An 18923-nucleotide genomic window follows, 5' to 3' on the forward strand; every position below is an offset into this window, starting at 1 on the left:
AAATAAACAGAAAAATCAATAGCATTTGTATACACTAACAATGAACTCAATGAAAATGCAATTAGGAAAACAATATCATTCACAATAGCATTTAAAAAAAAATAATAATAATAACAGAGCCAGGCATGGTAGCGCATGCCTATAATCCCAGCACTTGGGAGGCTGAGGTGGGAGGATCATGGCAAGTTTGAGGCCAATCTGGGCTACTTAGTGAGTTGAGGGCACCTGAACTACAAAGGGAGACCCTGTCTCAAAAAACAAAACAAAATTAATAATAATAGTTATTATAATAATGGCATCAAAATTAAATATTTAGCTACTTAACTAAGGAAATGAAAAAGCTCTACAATGAAAATTATACTAGACTGAAAAAGGAAATCGAGGATATATCAGGAAATGAAAATATATCCCATTTCTGGATAAAGAGAATCAACATAATCAAAATGCTCTACCTTCCAAAACTAACATACAGACCATATAGACATAATGCAATACCATCCAAAATACCAATGTCATATCTCAGAGATAAATAAAACAATTCTAAAACATATATGGAATCAGAAGAGATCCAGAATAGCAAAAGCAACCCTGGGTAACAATAGCAAAGAAAGTGGCATTGCAATCCCTGACTTGAAGTTATACCATAAAGCTACATTGTAAACAGCATGGTACAGGCACAAAAACAGGCACGTGGATCAATGGCACAGGACAGAAGGAGCAGAAATAACCCCATACATGCAGAGCTATTTGATATTTAACAAAGAAGCCAAAAGCATATACTTGAGGATAGACAGCCTCTTTGATAAACGGAAAATTGGACAGTCACATGTAGAAGATTGAGTTTAGACCCATATATCTCACCAATACTAAACAACGATCAAATGGATCGAAGATCTAAATGTTAAAACATGGGCCGGGATGTAGCTTAGCAGCGCCGTTACCTGCCTGGCAAGTGCAAGGTCCTGAGTTCGATTCCGAGTACTGAAAAAAAAAATTAAATGTTAAAAGAGAAACACTTAATCTGCCAGATGGTAATCAGGCACTAACTCTTAAAAGCATAGACATAGATAGGTGAAAGCAAGGACTTTTCAAACAGAACCCCAATGGCACAATAAATAACACTGAGAAACAATAAATGGGATCATATAGTATTTTTGTTCTGTTTTGTTTCTTTGAGACAGGGTCTCACTACGTAGTTGAGACTGTCCTGGAACTCACTATGTAGACCAGGCTGGTCTCGAACTCACAGGGGTCCTCCTCCCTCAGCCTCCTGAGTGTTGGGATTACAGGTGCGCCACCACGCCCTATGGATCTCACATAGTATTTAAAAAGCTTATACACAACAAAGGAAACAATCAACAGAATGAAGAGACAATCTACAGAATAGGAAAAAGTGTTGCCAGCTGTTCCACAGAGGACTAACACCAAAAATATATAAAGAACTACAAAAACAAAACAAAACAAAAATTAGAGCTCCCCAAAATAAAAGAGCCAATCAAAAACTGGGCAATCAAAATGAATACACACTTCTTAGAAGAAGTATAAATGGCCAAAAACTACATGAAAAATGCTCATCATTGCTGGCCATCGGAGAAATGCAAGCTAAAACTACACAGATAAGGCTGAGGCAAGAGGATCACTGTGAGTTGAAGGCCAGCCTGAAGTACATGCTGTGGGGACAGCACGACTATACAGATACATCTTACCCAGAAAGAATAAAAAAAAAAATCTAAAAATAGCAAACACTGGGGAGGACATGGAGAAAAAGGAACTCCACTACATTGTGGGTAAGATCCTAAACTAGTACAACCACTATGGAAATTCTGCAAAAAACTGAAAATCCTGGACTGCAGATTTAGCTCAGTGGTTCCACTGCCTACCTCGTAAGTGCAAGGTCCTGAGTTCAATCCTTAGTACAAAAATAAATAAATAAAAACCAAAAAAATCCTAGCTATTCCCCTTCTAGGCATCTTCCCATAAGAATTAGTCATCGTATTACAGAGATACATGCATACCCAGGTTTATAGCAGCACAATTTATAATAGCTACATCTCAGAGACAGTGTATATGTCCATCAGCAGATGAATGGGCAAACTTTATACACAATGGAGGACTACTTTGACCAAAGTAAGATAAACCTGAGACACTCAGGCAAATGGATGCAACCTGAGAACACAATGTTAAGTGAAATAAGTCAGACATACAAGCTCAAATATTATAAGAGAAACTGTGATATATATTTATTTGTGTGTAAACTGTGATATATATTTGTGTGTGTGTGTAGTGTTTCAGATATAAGAGAAACTGTGATATTTGAGCTGTGTGTTCACACACAAATAAATATATACAATAAAGAGCAAAATAGGAAAGATAAACAGAGTATGTAATTTGGGGAAGTATTTGAACTTCCCTAAATTACATACTGTTATTTGAAAAATATTTCAGAGGCCGGGCCTGTAATCCCAGAACTCTGGAGACTGAGGCAGGAGGATTGCCACAAGTTTGAGGCCACCCTAGGAAACTTTTTAAGACCCTGACTTCAGTGATATAAAGTGCTTGCCTAGCCCTTGGGCACAAGCCCGTACCTCCCAGTACAGTTGTCATCAATACAGACACACACATAACTGAAACAGATTTCACAAAACAATAACGACCCAGGGCCAGAGATTTATCTCAGTGGTTCTGCTGCCTGCCTCACAAGCACAAGGGCCTGAGTTCAATCCCCGGTACCAAAAACAAACAAAAAAACCCAATAATGACCTTTATCACATAGGGTAAAGTACAAATGTCAAATATTTCATTATTTAAATACATTAATTTCAACCAAGATCTGTCATGTAAAGGTGCAAGATCCCAATGATGAATATATACTTAAAAAGTAACAAACTCAATAAAACGATATATTAATTTCAATATAAATACAGAAATTATAATTAGAAATGATTCAACTTAATGAAATAGATAATCTTTTCTATTCATAAAATTCCATTCTGGAAATCACAAGGAAAATGCTACATGCTTCTCAGCTTCACTTAGTAGTCTGTTTTTTCCTTTTCCTTTTAATTGGGTTGAAGTTGAAAATCCTGGCTGAAACAATTGAGTTGTTGTAAATGGTAAAAAATAGCCCTGCATTCCACCTAGCAATGGAAATTCTCCAGTCTTAATACATAGTAATAAACAATATCATGCAATTATTCTTCAGAACAAAGAATAAAGCTGCAAGAATTCATTCTCCTCTTGGAATATACATACATTCAATTCAATTGTTGGGCAGGGGCAAATGAATCTTTTAGTCAAATGTTTTTTCTTCAGTTTCAAACTTCTCTTCAGGAAATAATGAAAAGTCTGATGCTGGAAAAATGAGAGGTAATAATAGCCTTTTATTTTGTCCAAACTTTCTTCATTGAATATGCTGTCTTGGAGATGCAATAATGTTTAAAAGATACAATGGTTAGATATAGATATAAGGCAATAACAACGTTCAACTGAGACTTTCTGCATACAGCTTCAAAGTGAGTTCACGAAACTGTGCAAAAACATCATTTAAAGGTGCAACTTGTTATTCAAAAGCACTGGAAAATATTTTCCAAGTGAGACTGTCTTTCAACTAGAAAAATTCTGGATTCATATAATTTCCTTCCTTGCCTCAAGTATTAAACTCAGATAAAATATTAAATAGGTATGATTATCTCTGAATAAAATATTTTTTAAAAACTTGGCTACTCAGCAAGCTTCCTTTAATAAAAATTAACAAATTTCAATGTTTTTCAATCTTTCCATGATTTCACAGGCTTTTCTATGCATGCCAGAGCTTTGTGATACATAAAAAGCAATTTCAAACCAGGTGTGGTAGCACACGCCTATAATCCCAGCACTACAGGAACCCAAGGCAAGAGGTCTGCAGAGTTCAAACCTACCCAAGGCAACCTAACAAGATGCCATCTCAAATAGAAAGGGCTGGGGAGGTAGCTCAGTGCAAAGTCCCAGCGTTCAACCTCAAGTAGCATCGTGCACACACGCGCGTGCACACACACACACACACCCAGAGAGAGCAATTTCAAAGAGCATTTTTAGACCTTAAAACAAATGGAAGGAAACAAATGAGAGGCATACAAGCAAAATATATTATATGCATTGAAGTCCCCCAAAAAGTGAAACTGGGGGGGAAATGAGGCAAGGGGTGTGATGGGGCAGTGGAAACGACTGAAGAGTATCACGAGCATATACAAATTTGCCAAAGTGAAACCAGTTAATATGACCAATAAAAAGTGACAAAAAGAAAAAAGGGGGAAATTAAAGCATAATAAATCACATATGAACTTTTTTTCCCATGTAGTTTCCATTAAGTACATTTAAAGCAAACAATAGTTACATTTATCACTGGGCTCTTGTACCTTTACATGACAGGTCTTGGTTCTCATTTTTTCCCCATACCCCTGCCCTCCCTTCACCCTTTCCTATTTACAAAGACTGTTTCCATTTTTTCCTTTTTTCACATTTTTTCTTTTCCCTTATTTCCTTTCCCCTCCCCCCCTTGCCACTTCCTCTTTAGCCATTTTCTTCCTATTTCACACTATCAATTACAGCATTTGAACCTTATATACACTTTTAGTTTTTCATACCGGAGAAACTATTTGGTATTTATTTACTCAAGTGTGTCCTACTTATTTCACTTAAGAGTACAGCCTCAATGTGCAACCATTTAGCTATAAATGTTTCTAGTTTCTCATTCTTTATGGCTGAATAGTACTCCATTTTATAGAAAAACCACATCTTCTTTTTCCAGTCTCCAGTTGATGGACATTAGGGTTGTTTCCAAGTTTTAGCTATTACAAACTGTGTTGCTATAAACATGGGTACGCATATATCACTGTGGTATGATTCCTTTAACTTTTTTGGAACATTACCCAGCAGAGGGATGGCTGGGTCAAATGGAACCTCTAATCCTTGTTCTTTGAGGTATCTCCATACTGATTTTCACAGTGTTGAGCAAGCTTGCACTCCCACCAACAATGGAGAAGGGGTCCTTTCTCCCCAAAACCCTGCCAACATTTGTTATTGGTTGATTTCTTGATAGCACCCATTCTTTGCGGGGTGAGGTGGAATCTCAGTGTTGTTTTCATCTGCATCTCTCGAATGACCAGTGATGTTAAACATTTTTTCATATATTTACTTGCTGCTTTTACTTCTCTGTCTGAGAAATGTCTCTTCATTTCAGATGCCCATTTTTCAATCAGGTCTTTAGAACTTTTTTTTTAAAAAAGGGAAAGGGAAGCCGGGCGTACTGGCGCATGCCTGTAATCCCAGCACTCAGGAGACTGAGGCAAAAGGATCACTGTAAGTTCGAGACCAGCTTGGGCTATATAGTGAGTTCCAGGTCAGCCTCAACTACATAGTGAGACCCTGTCTCAAAAACAAAACAAAACAAAACACCAAAATCAACAACAACAAAAATAAATAAATAAAAATAAAATAAAAGGAAGAGGGAGAAAGCCCAACAATGAATGTCTGGCCAGGCAGTGCATTCACCCATAGCCAGTCTATTGTTTTTGCTGAAGAAGCACCAATGAGACAAGGGGGTTTAAACGCTGCCCTGAACAGATAGCAGAAAGCAGAAGGGTGCCTACGATATCAGACACATTGCTGTTCACTACTGTCCGGCTACAAGTCCACCACTCTGACTAGCACCTCCCTCCTCTTTGGTACTAGAAGGTGCTATGAGGAAATATTCATTAAAATATATGTGTGAGCCTTGGGTGGAAAAACTGTGATCAGCTCTTTCAAGCAATGCTTAAAACATTTACTTTATGTCTAGTCATATTTGCTATTCTATTACTTATAATTATTTTAAAACTTTTCCCCTGGGGTGGGGTGTTGGTAAGTGTGTAGAGCACTCACCCAGCAGGAAGACTTCATAATCAGCAGTATAAACAACAAAAACTCTTTTTCCCAGTTAACTACAGATGAGTAACAATTCACTTTTTAAATTCTGTAACTAGCCAGGCATGGTGGCCCACACCTATAATCCCAGGACTTGGGAGGCTGAGGCAGGAGGATTGCTGTTTGAGACCAGTCTGTCTGGTCTACAGAGTTCAGGGCTAGTTTGAACTACATAGTGAGACCTTGCCTCAAAAAGCTAAAAAAATTTAAAAAATTAAAATTCTGTAAATATACCCATCCCTGCATTCAAATGTAAACAATACAAGAAATCATCCTTAATATCTTTAACAATTCAAAGCACAGCACAATCAACAACAGTCTAAAACATGCAAGGTAAGCAGACTATCACTAAGCTACATCTCCAGCCCTGAAGTACAATTTTTAATTTTCAAGTGATTTATCACCAAAAATCATTAAATACAATATTTTTTTTCTTTCTTTTCTTTTCTTTTTCTTTTTTTTTTTTTTTTTTTTTTTTTTTTTTGTTTTGTTTTGGTACCGGGGATTGAACTCGTGTCCTTGTGCTTGCAAGGCAGGGGGCAGAACCACTGAGCTAAATCCCCAGCCCTCTTTTTTTCTTTTTGAAACAGTATCTCACCACATCCTTCAGACCAGCCTTGAACTCATGGTGACCCTCCTGCCTCTGCCTCCCAAGTGCTGCAATTACTAGCCTGTGCCACCATGCTTGGCACATCTTTATATTCTTGATACTTTTTTCAATTGTTACTGATACCCAACTAAATAAGGCAATAATTCAGAACAATTCTTGAACAAACAGGAAATGCAAGTAACTATCTTTTGTCTTTCTTTAACAATATTTATGCCAGGTGTGGTGGTACATGCCTGTAATCTCAGTGCTCCAGGAGGCTGAGTCAGGAGGACTGTGTTTGAGCCTACACTGAGCAATTCGTCAACTTAATAATAACTTTGTGAAATTGTTACCAACTGAATTTAAATGGATTCTGGGTTGCTCACCTCTCCCTCTGGAGTTGATTCCAGGTTCTTCTAGTCTCAAAGAACTGAACAAAATGAGCCAAAAACATGACAAAGTTATTTAGAAAAAGTGAAGAGTCAGAAAGAAACTAACTCAGCAGAGAAGGTTGGGCCAAATAAAAGAGGAAAAAGCAAGATAAAAGAACAGCCTGGAGAAAGCAGGGCAGGCTACAGGGCGGGAAGCCCATACCGAGTTCCTCCAGTGGCTCCTCTCCTCCACACCGGCTCTCCTCACGGCCTCAAGAACTTCTACATATGGGTCCTGAGCAGCAGTGCCCAGATCCCAGCCTCGGGCAGCGCTCAGGTCTAGGCCGGCCTACTGAGAACGAGAGTTCCCTTAGAAGTCCCAGTGCAGGGCTGTGGGAACTGTTCTTTGCATTGTTCCAGGATCTTGTAATTAACAGGTCACACTCACTTCCCTATCCAGTTTTGCCACACTCTACTCTATCTGAAAATACTGCCTCAAAACAAAAAATAAACAGGTATGGGGATGTAGTTTAGTGTGAAAGGTCCTAGGTTTAATCCCCAGTGTGTGTGCGATGATGGGCTTTTTAAAAAAAAGGAAGGACTGGGATGTTGCTCAGTGGTCTATCAGTTGCCTGGCACACCTCAGGCCCAAGCTCTAGCCCCAGCACCTCAAAACAGTGAGCCTGGGGCAACCCACTTTCTAGTCCCTCTTCTGTCTCTCTTGGACAGGACAGAAACTTTCTTTCCCCCAATAAAACTGTCCTACTCTTAACCTCCGTTGTTCCTAGAATTCATTCTTCGATTTTAGAGAACACGAACTCTCATTTCAGATTGGGGAGTTACATCGATTCCCCCGGTAACATTCCGGAGGTCTTATGGTCAGAGGTGATTTTCCTCAAAATCCCAGAACACGACAGTGGACAGTGGAACTGCCGTCGGAGAGCACAGCTGCTGTCATGGGAAGCACACAAAGGTGGAGTCAGACACTGCACGACGAATTCACAGCTCTGCTTCACACTGACTCTGTGACTCAGGACAAGGGGCTCATTCTGTTAGTCTGTTCCCCCTTGTCTTCAAAGTGAGAGTACGGGTGCCCAAGATTTCACACTACTGATGTGAGAATAAAACTATACACATGCACAGGTGAAATCTAATACACACACACACACACACACACACACACACGTATATTATCTGTGACAAGTACATTCATACATCAGGTTGAAAGTTTCTTAAAATTATCATCTACATAGTGCTCAGCAATACTTAATAGTTTTTCATTTATCTATTTTATTTACTTAATCATTTATTACTTATGTTCTGCTACCCCTCAGAATGTAAATTCCATCATGACACGAACTTTGCCTGCTTTGTATTTTACTCCTGATGATAACCTCAAATCCCATACTATTTCTTGGTTTAATGCATGCTTCAAACGTGCTTACTGAATGTATAAATGGGTGGATGACGACTTTTTATATGAGTAGTATCATTATATAAGGGAAAGCGTTCACATTAAAGAACATTTTCCAATGTCTAAAAAAAAAAAAAAGAGTGAGCCAAGAGCCAGACTGGTGGCATACACCTGCCATCCCTGCTGCTGTGAAGGCTGAGGCACAAGGTTAGGCAAGTTGAGCAATTCAGACCGTCTCTCAAAATAAAAGTCTAGCACATAGCTCAGTGGTACAGCACTTGCCTAGTATGTTCAAGAGAAAGTCTGGTATCTAAATTTTCAATAATCCTTCTAATTTAATTTATTATTTTGTTTTGTTTTTGAGACAAAGTCTCACTATGTAATTCAGGCTGGCCTCAAACCTGTGAACCTCAGCCTCCCAAGTGGCAGGATTACAGGCAAGTGGCACCACACACAGCTTTAAATTTTAACGACTTCTAATTTCATTTGCAACATGACATTCATTGCAGCTTATACATAAAGGCTGACATTTTAGTCAGGTTTTGTCCAATTAATAAAACTATAGTTTAAATAATCTTCATTAAAAGTCTTATACTTTTTCTCAAGTCAACAATTTCACTGTTTCTACAATTCTAGATCCAGCTATTGAACTTGCCTCTGTATTATCTTTTTTCTAATAATAAAATAAATTGAAAGGCCATTGATCTAGTTTGATTTTAAAGTTACAATTATGACCAAATTCTTGAAAATACCAAAATAAAGGAATGCATTTAAAGTTCAAAATAAAACTTGCATGGGGCCCAGGGAATTAGCTCAGTGGTTCTACCTGCCTTGTGAGTGCAAGGATCTGAATTTGATCCCCCAAACAAAAAAAAAAAAAAGGATTGCTTCTTAGCCGGGTGTGGTGGCGGAGGCCTGTAATCCCAGCACTCCGAAGGCTGAGGCAGGATGATCCATGCAGTTTAAGACCAGCCTGGGTTACACAGTGAGTTCCAGAGCAGTCCGAACTACGTAGGGAGACCCTGTCTCAAAAAACAACAACAAAAAAACTTGCATGGACATGTCCAGCATCTTTACCAAAATTCTCCCACGCTTTGCATGTCCTCAAATTATGTTAACATAAATTAACTATGCAATAATAGTCATCAAATTACAGCCCTAGTCAAATTAACCATCATTAATTCCACAATTTTCTTCTTTTGTTCCATATTACCCTTTAACGTTTAAACAGAAACCAAGGAAAGGAAGATTTTCACTCAATACTGCTGTGGAACTCGCTGTTTCATTTCCTTCCAGCAGGCCCCATTAGTACAGTCTTAATAGATTTTTATTTAATCAGAGTATCAAAAAGCACAGGTAAATATTTAAATTCAAAATTATGCTTCAGATTGCTAAGTAACCAGATCAAACATATCCCCCACAGCTTAGGGGGTTTTTGTTGTTGTTTTGTTTTCCCCAGTGAGAAAAACAAGAGGAAAAAAAGCAAACACACACACATACACACATTCTCTCTGTGTGTCTCACCAAACTGTTCAAAATGTTAACCCCTTCACACCAAAACAAAAAAACAACCAAAAAAACAAAACTATGTCATTTCTAGGACTTCAAATCTCAAAGAGAAACTAATAATTTCCCTTCATGTCCTCTACTGTAAACAGTTATCATTGTTATGAAAATCATGAGGATCCCCAGTACCAAAAAACAAAAAACAAAAAGAAAATCAGAAATTTGAAAAAGATCACGAGTAACCTTTAAGTAATATAAGTGGATTAATATTGTTTGAACTGAAAATGTTCTCAGGCTGCTAACCAGGAATCTAAGATTTATAAAGAAAAAACCTTCAACTTCCTCCTCAAAGATAGGTGAACAGCTAAGGCTGGTGGTAAAAACCTGAAACAACAGCTCCTCATGAGGCAGAGACAGAAGGATCACAAAATAAAGGCCAGCTTTGGCAATCTTAGCAAGATCCTGTTATAAGAAAAAAAGGGTCAAGTTCAGCCATAGAATGTCTACCTTGAAGCATTTGGTTCAATCCCCACTATGCACAAGAAAAAAAGAAAAAAGGGCCCAAGAGTTAGATGAGGGATTCCGCGTTCAGAGTTCGATTCCCAAATTGAAAGGGAGAGAGGGAGAGAGAGAAAGGCAGGCAGAAAGACAGACAGAGAGGGGGAGAGGGAAAGAGGGAGTGAGGGAGTGAGGGAGTAAGGGAGAGAGAAAACAGGGTGAGCACTTGGGAGAGCTGGACATAAAAACAAAAAAACAAAACCTTCTTGCTGCATTCTCTTGTTTCACCATGTTTGATCACTCTAGGAAGTGAAGAAAAACCATGTTTTCTTCTGGATAAAAATTATTCAAGTCAGAGAAGAAAAAAACAAGATTCTATTCTGCCCAACTCTCTGGAAATCAGTGAAGATTATTTCCTCAAAGTTTGATCTATTATTTCACCCAAGTTTCCAAACCTTGACTTTTTTTTTTTTTTTCTAGCAGTATTAGGGATTGAACCCAGGCCTTCCCCAGGACTTCTGTTATTTTTTATTTTAAGGAACGTTCTCACTAAGTCATAAAGTCGCCCAGGGTGGTATCAAACTTTCCATCCTCCTGTCTCAGCCTCCCAGAGAGCTGGGATCACAGGTAAGCACGTACAACTTAGGCGTCTACACTTTCACTGTAGCAAAGACCGCATTCTTATTGGTTCAGTAAATTTTGTTGTCGTTTTTGTTTTTTTCAGGCAGGGACTTGCTATGTTTCCCAGGCTGGCCTCAAACTCACAATCCTCTTCCCTTAGCCTCCTGAGAAATGGGACTATAGAAATGCACCACAGCTCCTGGTCTACTAATGAATATTGAAACAATATTGTCAAACATATTTTTTATTCCAACATTGTACAAGTTAATCTATTTCCCTGTTTGCTGGCAGGATAGCCTACCTGTCTGTCTGTCTGTCTATCCATCTATCTATCTATCTATCTATCTATCTATCTATCTATCTGAGACAGGGTCTCCACGTAGTTCAGACTAAACTCATTATGTAGCTCACTCAGGCTGGCCTTGAAATTGTGACAATCCTGCCTCAGCCTCCAGGTGCAGGGATTACAGGTGTGTACTACCATGCTCAGGATATTTCTTTATTTTTATGATAAATGGAGGATAAGTGAAATCTTTTCAGATATTTTAAGGAATGTAGTAGTATTCAGAAATAGGATATTGTGAAGAGCCATAATTGTTTTTCAACTAACCTTACAAATCCAAGTACTTCAAAGAACATCCCTCCAGACAAGATCAGTGGACTATGGAGCTGAGAATTTAGCTCATTGGTTTTCCACCGCCTACTTCACAAGTGCAAGGTCCAGAGTTTGATCCCCAGTACCAAAAAAAAAAAAAACAGCCAGGTGTGGTGGCACATGACTGTAATCCCAGCACTCAGGAGGCTGAGGCAGGAGGATTACTATGAGTTCAAAACCAGCCTGGGCTACAGAGTGAGTTCCAGGGCAGTCTGAACTACATAGTAAGCCCCTGTCTCAAAAAAAAAAAGATCAGTGGACTATGGCCTGCCTCTGGACTAACTGGCTGCCTGTTTTCATAAGGTCTCTGAGTTAAGAGTGGTTTTCATTTTTTTAAACTATTGGGGCTGGGCATGATGGCACACACCTGTAATCACAGCACTCAGGCCGAGGCAGGATTGCCTCAAGTTTGAGGCCAGCATGGACTACACAGTGAGTTCAAGCACAGCCTAAACTACCTGGTGAGACACTGTCTCAAAAAAGCAATAAATTATTGGAGAAAAAAGATAATTGTAACATTTTGTAATGTAAGAATCATATAAAACTCAAGTTTCAATGTCTACAAACGAAGCTCTATTCCAACAAACCCCACATTCAAGCATTTAATGTCTATAGTTAGGTTTTCATTTTTGTTTTTCAACCTGGGTACTGTGTCAGAGACTGGCCCACAGAAATCTATATTTACTACCTAGCCCTTCGTAGAAAATGCTTGCTACTCTACCTTGAAAGACCATACATTTATTCTAATAATACAGTACTACAAAAATGGGGAAAGTGCCAGGCGTGGTGATGCATACCTGAAATACCAGCTGAGGCAGGATTACCGCCAAGTTGGAGGTCAGCCTGGGCTACAAAGAGTTCAAGGCCAGCCTGAACTACAGACAGACATAGCAAGCTCTGAATCAAAAAACATAAAACAAAAAATGGGGAAACTGTATTGAAGCACTGCTTTGAAAATGGCTTCAAAACCAAAACACATTCTTTGAGTCACTTTGGTGGTGCCAAACCTTCATTCTTGGGAGATGAATATGAATTCTGGAAATGGTTAAACCACTCAGAGCAGTGACAGTGAACATTTTAGAGCTTTCAATGATACAAACAGCCGCTATCACAGGTTCACAACCATTGACTTGGAACCAAGACTTAGCAAGTGTGGTTATCAAGACGAAGATAATCTAAAGTTAAACGAGGGGGATATCCCTTATTTTTATTCTTTTAAAAGCTCTTATCTTGACTTCTAAGAACTAACACTCAAGTACCATATTTCAGAGCTCTGTTTCAAGGCATAATGCCACACAAAAACAAAGTATAGACAAGGAAAAGTAATTTTATAATAAAGTCAGAAGATGTACTTTCTGTATGGTTGTGGATCTCTAGTATAAAGTTTTCTTGACAAAAAGGGACTCCAGTAAAAATTTAGACAATACACTTCTGGAACAAATGAGAGACCCTCAAATAAATTTTAAAAGGACAGGATCCATGTAGATAAAAAAGTTGTTCAATTTTTCAATTAAAACCCATTTCGCTGGGCCAGGGATTTAGCACAGGGTCACCGCCTGCCTCGCAAGCACAAGGTCCCAAGTCCAACAACCCGTACCAAAAGAAAACCCAAACCATTTTATGGCTTTGCAATACTAACTTAAAAGACAAAATTAACATAAATAATAAATAAGAAATCCTTCCACTTAAACAAAGCAAATAATTTATCCTTGGCTCTCTTAATTTCATCTATTCTTCTGTCTTCGATGATTACTTGTTAAATGAGGAAACCTGAGTCATCGATCCCAGGACAATGGATCCTACACCTCAACATCTCTATCTGGATTCTCCATAGACATTTTGAACCCAACACATTCAAAACTGAAAAAGTAATCTCCCCCCATATAAAAAATAAAACAAGATCCTTTATCCATACGGTATTCCAAGCTAAGAAATTAAGTCATTTACTTGTCCATTCCTCCAGAGCCAATTGACTCTGAAGTCCTGCCAATTCCACATCTTCGTCCTCTGTCTGTCCTCTTCATTCCAGTTAGAAGCTTCCCATTCCAGAGCCTCCTCTGTTCTGATCTGCACTATTTCAATAGCAATAGGTTCATTGCTACTTCCATTCTCTCTTCCTTCAGTTCATCCTCCACTCTGCAACACCATCATTTTATCTTGCCTGATTACTCAAAAAGCTCCTCTGGGTCTTCACTGTTTGTTTGGTTTTGTTTATCCGTTTATGTATTCATTTATTTAATTTATTTAGTTTGGTTTTATGAGCTATGTAGCCCAGGCTGGCCTCCAATTCACAGCAATCCTCCTGCCTCAGCCTCCCAAGTGCTGGGATTGCAGGCATGTCCTACCACACCTGACTCTTCATTGTTTTTAGAATCAAGTCCAAAGTCTTTAGTATGACACGGAAGCTCCTTAGTACCTGGCACCCGCAGTCTTTTTTCTTTTTCTGAGTCCTAACTGTTTACTTACATAAATCTGCGATTTTATAATATACCTTGTAGTTCAAAGTTTCAGAAGTGTCTTTAACATCATATTCCACAATGAAAGATTCTGCCAAACTGGACCAATCACTCACTTCATTACTCCATACGAAAGAACTCCGACCAACCCCATTACCACACTTGCCTCATAATCAGCCAAGAGGTGATTTCCTTTTTCCAGTTTATTCCCAGGCATCATCCCCCGACGCCCAGCCACTCAGCTCACCTCAGTAACACTCTGACCTTTAGTGATGACCATATTCCTCAAATATACCACACTTTCTCATATATCTCTGGTTTTCGTTGCTACTGTTTTCTTGCCCCAACTCAGCAAACTCCTATTCACCCTTCAAAGCCAAATTCAAATATGGCAGCTTTTCTACAATCCTCCTCCCTACCTCATATAGAATAATTTTCTCATCAGTATTCCCTATTAAACTCCAGACCTCTGTTGCCACAATGAAACGGTGAGAACCTGGACTCACTGACACATCTGTTTTAAGCTTCCTGAAAAAAGGAAAGCATTTTCTTTTCTTGAATTTCACATTTAACTTACGGTTTAAGAACAGGTATTTTAAACTTACTGAAAAATAAACATTTCATATATTGCTAAATAATGCCGTAACTGTAATGAGTGAGTGACTGGGATTTTATAAACAAAAAGAATACCACATCATTCACCAGCTCCCCCCCAAAGTTTTTACAAAGTATAATTAAACTGCAGTTTGTACATGCCTTCATCTCTATCTTGCAATACCAGTCCCCCCACCCTTTGAAGAGGTTCCTCATCGAGTGTCTTTTAAATACCTGTCCGATTTCCTATGTATATCACTCACGAAATTTGAAACTCACTACAGTGCAAAGGTGAAGGTCAGGGTCATCGTTGGAGGCTATCAGGACTGAAACCTGTCTCAGCTACTGAAGCTGTCTGACCATGGGCAAAGTTACTCAACCACTCTATGCCCCTTCGCCAGACCATAAAAGCATCCAGGCCTCCTGGTGTTAGAGTGAGGATAAAATAAGGTGACACATGTAAAGAATTCAGAACACTGCCTGGCACAAACTAGGTCTAACAAATGCTAGCTGATAGTCTACTGTTATAATTAGTTTTTTTGTTTGTTTTTGCCATGCTGGAGTATCAAACTCAGGGCACCCTATGCATAGTAAACAAAAGTGCTCACAACTGTATTAAAACCCTATCCCTATGGGGAAATAAGACACTTCCACGACAAAGAACACCTGAGAAACTACATGAATACCAAACCAGCACTACAAGGAATTCTAAACAAGATCCTAGAAAAAGACAATGAAGGCAGCAACACCATGAGGCCCAACAGAGCAAATCAAATAGGCAAGGCAAGAAATTAAAAGGAGAAGGTGAAAAAGTAAAAAAGAGTCAACAAAAGGCCAATGACATGTCAATAATAAGTCAGTACTTATCAGTTATAACCAGTAATGTCAATGGCCTCAACTCACCAATCAAGAGAAATAGATTGGCAAAATGGAATAAGAAGCAAAATCCAATAATATGTTGTATACAAGAAACACACCTAGTGCAAAAAGAAGCCCATAGACTGAAAGTGAAAAGATAGAAAACAATTCTCCATGTGACAGGAGTCCCCCAAAAAAACAGGAGTAGCAATCTTATTTGCAAAGTAAATTTCAAACCAAAACTGAATCTAGTATTATTGATGTAGGACAGTACTGTATCATACCTCTATGAATGTAAAATATCTAGTACCTGCTTTATGATACATAGTAGGGACTGTGCGTTATCAGAGCTACATTTAATGATATTACTGTAGAATGTTCTCTTTCCAGATGATGATTAAGAGGCTAATAGAAAAAATGGTGCCAGGTACCACAGCAGCAACAGAACTTTGCTGTTTTCTGGATATTATTCTTTTCTTTTTTTTTTTTTTTAATGGAATGTGCTGAATGTCTATAATTTTGTTCAGATGACTACAGAACCTGGAAAAGCTGTTGCTGCTATCGATGCATAACATACTATTATTAGTCTTTATATACACACACACACATATATATATATAAATTGAATTTTGGGAAACTGCAACGGTGCTGCCAACTTTGGAAAACGTCATCCCAATTTACTGTGTTGACTTGGCATTGTACAGAAATGGACAACCATATTGGTCTAGAAATGTTAATTTATTTTTTATTTTTTTATTTTTTTTCCCTGTGTACAGGGGTAACACATCATACTAAATATGTAAGGTCATATCTACATGGCTTTGATTACAGAAACTAATAAAGTATTCTCTAAATAATGAAAAAAGAATAAGATAAAACTATAAGAGCGAGAAGCAATTTAAATATGTTCAGGGACCATTTTCATCTCCAGAATTAAGGATTATTTTGATGTTACATCATTGCCTTTTCTCTTTTACTTTCCTTTTTAGTTTTATTTTAGGATTCCCTATTTTTAATGTTCATACAGAGATTTCTTTAACTGAAATACTGAATAGTTTCTTTGGTGTGAAAAACTATAATAGTACACAGGATCCTAATGAGATAATTAATAATGTGAAATAGGAAGTAAAGGGCTAAAGGTGTAGGGAAAGTGGGAAGGGTAGGGGAGAGGTAATAAGGGAGAGGAAAAAAATATGAGAAACTGAAAAAATGGAAATAAAGTGTTTGTAAATGGGGAGGGGGGAGGGGGTGAAGGGAGGGCAGGGACAAGGGGAAAAATGAGAATCAAGACCTATTATGTAAAGGTACAGAATCCCAATGATGAATGTAATTGTATTGTATACCTAGATTGTACCAATAACCTCAATAAAAAGAAAAAAAAAACCCTATCCCTAAAGTCGGTTTTTAAAACAGCTTTTTTTTAGGTTCTGGGGACTGAATCTAGGACCTTCGCACTGAGCTACATTCCTAGCCCTCTCCTTTTTTTTTTTCTTTTAATTTTGACAGGGTCTCGCTAAATGCTAGGGGTGGGGCTTGAATTTTCAATCCTCCTACCTCAGTCTCCCAGAAATAGCTGTGTGTCACTGTGCCCAGTTTAAAACAGCTTTTTCAATACAGCTCAATAGGTAGAGTACAATCACCCACGGGGAAGGAATTACAACCCACTTGTATCTGAATATAATATAAGTGCTACAACTGTGCTTTGGGGTATAATAGGTGCTTAATAAATAATGTGAATGTAAGGTTTTAGACTTGTAAGCTCAACAAATTATAAATTCAGAAGTTAAAAAGCACCTGTCTAAAATTGGTGCTTTAAAGTAGTTTGAAAACACATAGCTAATGAAATATTGAAATGTATCTAAATAAAACTTTAAAAACAATGCAAAAATTACTCACAAAAAAACGTATTCACTAGTAAACATACCTTTTATTCCTCAACTTAATTTCATCTTGTGTACAATGATCTAATATTCTTGCTTGTAAGACTTACTATAAATCACTTAAAATATTTCCACCAGGGAGGCATGTGACATGTGTCCATCACCCCAGCACTCAGAAGGCTGAAGCAGGAGGCTCACAATGAGTTGGCATTGCTCAGGCTAGTCTGAATGACATAATGAGACTCTGTCTCAAAAAGACCCTAAAACAATTATTCCCACCTTTAGAAAATAGCCTAATGTCAGAAAAATTAATACTCTCCCTTTATGATTTAGAAAATCTACTGCCATATTCAGTACAAAAAACCTAATGAAAGACCATGAAACACATTTATTAGCATATCATGGTTTCTCCCTGGGAAATTATTAAAGTACATTTTTGTAACTCCCCTCTCAACCTCTGAACACACATACCCACAGTAAAGAACATAAATGTCAGTGGAGGCAAATGCCTGTAATCCCAGCTCTCAGGAGGCTGAGGCAGGAGTTTGCTTTGAGTTCAGGCCAGTCTGGGCTACACAGTAAGTTCAAGGCCAGCCTGAACCGCATAGTGAGACCCCGTCTCAAAAAACAAAACATCACAACATAAATGTCTATAATAAAGGCTATATATTAACTTAATTTAAAAGGATTTAAGGGCTCGGGATTTAGTTCAGCGGTTTCACCACCTGCCTTGCAAGTGCAAGGTCCTGAGTTTGATTCCTAGTACAGGGGGGTGGGGGTAGGGGCATTTAAACCTTCCTTAAATAGCCTTTCAATTTACAAATGAAAGTTTTTATTTGATGCAATAGTCCCACTTCACCTTGCCAAATATCTTAAAGTACAATTATCAAGCTAAGGTAAAAGATACTGATGGCTACCAAACTTCATGGTAATGATTTTATGCAATGTCTAGAAAATTCAACACATCAGTTAAAAATAGAATGCACTTCAAACAATAATGAATTTATGGGAAAATAGCTTACACAACTTATCTACATAGTAAACAGAAATTTAGCACTTTATCTGAGGCAGTGGGTGATAAACTAGCTTTAGAGTAAAGCTCGTGTCAGATGAGGAGTCAAACAATAACGCCTGACATTTGCAGAATATTCTCTCATCTCATCCTCGGCCCTCAGAATACCCACAAGCATGAATTTCCCAGCTTTAGAGCTCAGCAAACCGAGGCCCAGAAGTTAATTTGGCGGAGTCATCGATCTCGAAAGTGGGCCCGGGCTTTAGTCTCTAGCCTTTTGACTCATAATCTAATCATCTGCTAAACCAATTACTCAAATGCTCTGAGGTGTTCAATGCCAGATTCTTAAGTTAAAATTCTACTTGACGACTTTCGTTACACCGCTTGTCGGATTCTATCAAGAATCAAAACATACCTCCAAAAAGCATAAAAACTCTTTGAAAGTCCGCGTTTCAGCCCATCCGAGCTCAAATTTGGCCGGCGGCCGCGGGGCACTGCTCAGAACCGCCCAGCTCGAAGTGGGCGGCGA

At 38.3% G+C, this 18923-nt stretch overlaps 1 protein-coding gene across 2 annotated transcripts in view; it reads right to left on the bottom strand.

Annotated features, from left to right (window-relative positions):
* The window catches only part of Dennd2c (DENN domain containing 2C), an 87254-nt gene that overhangs the window by 67704 nt on the left and 627 nt on the right, over window positions 1–18923 (bottom strand). The window lies entirely within an intron of this gene.

Source organism: Fukomys damarensis, unplaced genomic scaffold, assembly GCF_012274545.1.
Source record: "Fukomys damarensis isolate Sample0158 unplaced genomic scaffold, DMR_v1.0_HiC HiC_scaffold_33, whole genome shotgun sequence".
Lineage (NCBI taxonomy): Eukaryota > Metazoa > Chordata > Mammalia > Rodentia > Bathyergidae > Fukomys > Fukomys damarensis.